Here is a 5448-nt window from a genome sequence, read left to right as displayed (position 1 = left end):
GCGCTGCGCTGCCCGCGGGACACGGCGCCCCCTGGCGGCAACGGGACGGGAGGAGCGGGCGCCGCCGCCCGGGGCGCCGGGGCGTCCTCGCGTCGCTGGTCGCCGCCTCAGCGCCCGCCTGCTTGCACAGGCGGCCGGCTGCCTGCAGCAGCGCGACCTCGGGACCCCAGCGGCTGAGGGACAGTCCCCGCGGGCAGCTGGCACTGCCCACAGGGGACACGGGAAAGGAGACGCTGGGCTGCTTCCTGCACGTTTGGGTTATTTTGGGGCTGACGGGGACATTTTGGACGGCTTTGACAGGACACACAACTTGTGGTGGCCCGTGTCTGCGGGGTATTGCTCAAGTCAAGACCTTGGGATGAGGCAGCGATCCCCAGCCTGGCAGTGAATGGCAGCATGTGCTCCTGCTCTGCCATGGGAAAGGAAGGGTAGAGAGAAGCCCTGGGCAGGGGGTGAGAAAGGCTTAAGAAAGCAGCAATGGGTTGTGCCAGTGCATGGACCCTCTCTGGCTTCTCAGCAATCCCAAGTTTAACACAGAAACTGACTACTTTGTCTAGATTTGGGTAGTCACCCACACTCTGGGTTATGAAATGTTTCAGCATAAGCAAATTTCTGGACAAGTCTGTTGACAGGAGACAAGGGATCCCACAAGCTGGAGTCCTTTCCTTCCTCGTGTGTCTCTCACACCTGCCATCCTGCTGACACCAGTTCTTCTGCAGAGCCTTTGGACTTCTGCACATACTCTGTCCCTCTTTGCATACACCAAGTAGCTTAGATCTCCTGCCTCTCAGCCCTCTTTTCTCTTCTCTCATCCTCATCTCCCGTGTCTTTGCTCTGCTGCTACCTCCTTAGGGATCTTGGCACTTCAAAACACAAAATCAGAGTATATGCGCTCAGAGATGAAAGAAGATGCATCAGTCTGCTTCCTCAGTAAACGGCACTGTCCCTAAGCTATGTCCCTTTCTCCGTGCCCTCACCTCCCTTCTCTCAGCTCTTTTACTGCTGGAATTCACAATGCTATCAGTTCGACCTAAAGGTTAAGCTCCAGAGGGCAGAGATTGGCCCTCTGAAAACCTAACCTCAGTGATGACTAATTTTTATGTTAAAAGGATCGTGGTTTTTTTTTCAGCTGTTGCATCAGACCTGGGTGACAGTTGCTCCAGTTGCTCCTAGGCAGTCACATCCTCTCAGTACTGCATGGCAGCCATTGCAATTGTATGTGTCACCATGTCAGTGCTTACTGGTACTGAATTGAGCCCTCTGCTCCCTCGCCCACCTGATGGCAAGGGGATATTCCTCCCCTTCCTCCCCTGCTGATGACATGGCTTCCCAGCATGGAGGGAGCAAGGAGATCTGATACAGAGATGAGAAGGCCACAGCCCTTCCTCCTACATCCTCCTCTCTGCCCTTTGTCCTGTCCTTGTCACCCCAGGACCACCACCTGATAAATCACATGCTATGAGCTCCCTTTAGTCAATCAGCTCCAGGATTTTTCCTGGGAACCCTCCTAAGGCAGCCAAGATCAAGAACAAAAGAGAAGTGCCTTCTGCGTGCTTCTCCATCCCCCCTGCTGAGGCTGTCCCTGAGACACTCAGAGCTGCTCTCAGCACAGAAACATTTACATCTTTTACAGCACTCTGTCTCTACTTGTCACATTTCTCCCCCAGCAAACATCACGGCCATTTCAGAGTGTGCCTGGGGGCAGGGCTTGGGAAGGGCCTGGGGAATCACAACTTGAGCTGGGTTCTATGGCTCTGTTGACACTGCAGGGCCATATCTCAGTTCCCTGACCAGCTACAGACCCAAGAGAAGCCCCTCTGCATTGCTGACCCATCACTAAACAGTTTGCCATGGATCCAGGGAAGGGAGAGCCTGTCACGGCTTCCTAAGTACTGGGCTCCTTGTGGCAGTGCAAGTTAATTCCTTGTGGTGTTTAACTCCAGCCCCATCTGCTCCTGCTTGCTAGGTGTGAAACATCCCATCCCCCAGCCTCCCCCTGCTTGCTGTATGATGCATTTTCCCCCTGCACAGGATCGGTGGGGGAAGCCCATCCTCTGGTACTCCTGGCCTCCCAGCCCCAGCCTCCTGGCAGTCTCCACTGCCCCCCTGTGCTGCCTCTTCCCTCCAGTTCCATTCTGCCTGCTGGCCTGTCACTGGGATGTAGGTAGCAGCCTGACAAACCCATCTGTGAGTGCCTTTGGGGGGTAAGTGGCCCTGGGTGCCTTCTGAAACAAGCAGCATCAGCTGTGGCCACTGAAAGAAACATAAAACTGTGGCCTTGACTGCGGCTCGCTTTCTCTTGGGTTTCCCGTCCCAGGTCTTAATGCTACTTGGTTTGTGCGGCGTTGCGTAATAAAGAGTGCCAGAAGAATATCACCTTCCCGGGCTTTCCAAAATTGAATCGGCCATTTCCTGCCCATGTTCCCAGTCTCCAGCCTCTTCGTATGTGCCTGTCCTCATTGAAGCTTGCAGCTTCTTCAGTTTGGGATCACCTCTAAGCTTTAGCCTGCTCTCTGATCATGAGTAAGGAAGGGGTAATGGAAACTCCCATCCTGAGTTTCACAGAGTTTCACCTCTGTCTGTATTAGGGTGTGAACTAAATCAACTAATTTTCAGGGGGATCAGCAACTTGAACTGACTGACAAAGTCCCCCACACTCCTATGCCACCCCGAAGGGGAGAGTGGGAATGGAGAACCAAGGGGGAGCAAACAGCAGAGGCCAGGCTCAGTGTGGCCTAAACCTCCATGGAGCCACACCACTGGCTCCTGCTGTGATATCTTAATTATTCTGCCTTTTCCTCCTCCACGCTCTGTGCCTTAATTAGCCTATCCCCCTCCTGTGGGCCAAACTGCTCTGCTTTCTTTTCAATCCTCCTTCCTCATGCTTTGCAGTGTCTTTCTACTGTACACTTCAAAGGCTTTTCTTGCTGCATCTCCCCCGTGCTGGCAGCAGCTGGTAACACCCCAAAGCAGGCCAGGCCTGCCATGAGCTCACAGTCATTGAGATGTCTTTGGTCCCTTTGGATCTGGGCAAGAAGCGGGCATGGGGGAGGAGAGGTGGAAGGATTTTCACCATTTCACCTCTGGGAAGTTATTAGTAACACAGGAAAAGCGAGGGGGAAAGCAGCCCCCTCCTCCACACACCCTCCCCAGCAGAGAGCCTGCTGAGGGCAGAGTGCTTTTATGTGCAAGTGGGAGGGATGGAGAGTGTTAGGGCTTCAGAGGGAAATGCTTTGATCTTGACTTTGAATCTCCTGCAGTTCCCGGCTCTCCCTCACCCCTCCCACCTACAGCTTGGGCCCAAAGATGTGGCCAAGACTCTGGGTCCTCACCCAGTGCTGTGGTACTGTGCTTGGTGCTCCATGCTTAATTCTGTGAGCCTTGGGGAGCCTTAGGGAGCAAGGACACAGCACCAGCACGAAGTTCAAACCTTCCTTCCCATCTCTCAGAATGGGAAGGAAGAGGGAGCCCAGCTGGACAGAAGCCGGAAGGGAAAACAGCCCTGAGCCAAGCAGAGGAGAATTAGAGATGGAACCTGCTGTAAGGGCTCTGCTGCTCCAGGACAGGGAACAGGCAGACCTGGCTCTCCTGTGCACTCCTGGTGCGTTTGTCCTCAACATCACCTAGAAAACGAACTGGGTGGTAGCCACCATTAGGAGAGGGACAGGGTGCTCTGGGTAGGCTCTTCAGGGACAGCACTGAGGTCCCCTGGTCTCACAAGGAGTGATCTTAAGTCAGAGAGAAGAGAACAGCAATGGCGGGCCCAGGTGTTCTCTCGGGGGTGGGAAGGAGGTGGCACTGAGGAGTGCTGAAGAGGAACAACCCCAAGCTCTGAGTCACTGCAGAAGAAGAGGGGGACAGAGTGTGGGAGAGCTTTAGAGGTCTCTGGTCTGCGACTCAGTGCCCAGGCCAGCTCCCTGCTTCCCCTGGGGAGATGAAACTCCTGGCTGGGCCAGGCCACATTCTTCTGCCCTCTGTGCCAACCCTCTGTCCTTGGTCATACAGCTGGAGTCACCCCTGTTAACTGCTCTTGCTCACTGATGTTGATGCCCTTGGCTGTCCCTGCCTGCCAGTTCTCACTTCAGCTCCTCACATTGTCTCCTGTAATTCGATCACTCCCGTGCTTCTGACTGAAGAGTTTGTCACTCTCCCTCTCAGCGTGGCGTAAGCAGAAACGAACAAAATTGCAATTGTCCATCTGCTGGCACCCAGCGTCATCCTGGGGCATGCATGGACATGAGGGTGCCTCATGGGACTTCTCCACAGAGCCTGGCAGTTTTTCTGTCTGAGCATTCCTTTAAGGGCTCCAGCACAGGTATGACAGAGTGGGTTCAGAGATGTTTCACGGCTGGGAATGAATAATACCAGACAATGTGAACCCCAAACCAGGACTTCTGTCATTCAGTTTGAAGATGTTACCACAAAAATTGGGGTGGACTCTCTGTTTTCCAGGTCCCTGTTGGGCACAATTACACTTGAACCACTTGCCCTTCCTCCTGAAACTGGTGGGCAGACTGCAGCTGCAGCAACCCTGTTTCTCCTGCCATTTCTTTGTGGAGCAATGCCAGGCACAGGGGAGAAACCCAGCCAAGACATCAGACACTTAGACACTTAGGACCCTCCTGGAAGGCCCCATGCTCTCAGTCCTGCCAGCAACTCAGCAGTCCCAGCTCTCCAACTTCCCGGAAGGAAGATTCTGACTCTGCAGTTCTCTGGATGAAGAAAGATGGAAAAAACAGAAGCTGGGGCATCAGCAGTGGCTTTGAGGGGATGGACATGTCATTTTAGACCATTTAGGTCAAGCTGTTCCAATTCCAGAGGTGGTTTTGGCAATTGGCCCACAGTCTGACCTACCCCAAATGACATTTGTCTGCTCTGGGTGTTTCAGCCATATCCCATCCTACCTGAAGTGTTTCCTCTGGACAACAGACAGAAAAGCTTCTGGCAACCAGAGCTAAACTGCAAAGGTCTCCATGGCCTACTGTCATGCTGAAGCACCCCACACTACATCAGGGAGCACTCTTGTCTCCCACCACACTCCTTCAAGGAACAGAAAAATGCTAACTATTTGTTTATATGCTGGAAGCTAGTGTGTGCAGTCATCTGCATAACAGAACTGCCCAGGCTGTCTCTTTGTGTGTTTTCCAGCTCCTATGTTAATCACTGACCCTGCTGACTCCGGCATTTACCAGTGTCTCACTGCCCTGTGAGCACCACTTTGCATTTGCAACCAAAGAAGTTAAAAGGATGAAGGATGAGAAGGGGAGCTCAGCAGCTGTGGACATGAACACCGGCCTGCCGACGAAAATATCCAGGACTGGCCAGATTGACAGTGAGAGTGGAGCTGGCTTTGGAGATATGAAGATTGCCTGAGGGGGAAGAAAGCTCACCAGCGGGTGGTTTAGGTCTCTCTTCCTTGCACTGTAGCTTTCCTGTGTCCAGCGAGAG

Source organism: Columba livia, chromosome 5 (genome assembly GCF_036013475.1).
Source record: "Columba livia isolate bColLiv1 breed racing homer chromosome 5, bColLiv1.pat.W.v2, whole genome shotgun sequence".
Taxonomy (NCBI): domain Eukaryota; kingdom Metazoa; phylum Chordata; class Aves; order Columbiformes; family Columbidae; genus Columba; species Columba livia.
The sequence above is the reverse complement of the archived record's forward strand: the minus strand, read 5'-3'. Positions refer to the sequence as shown.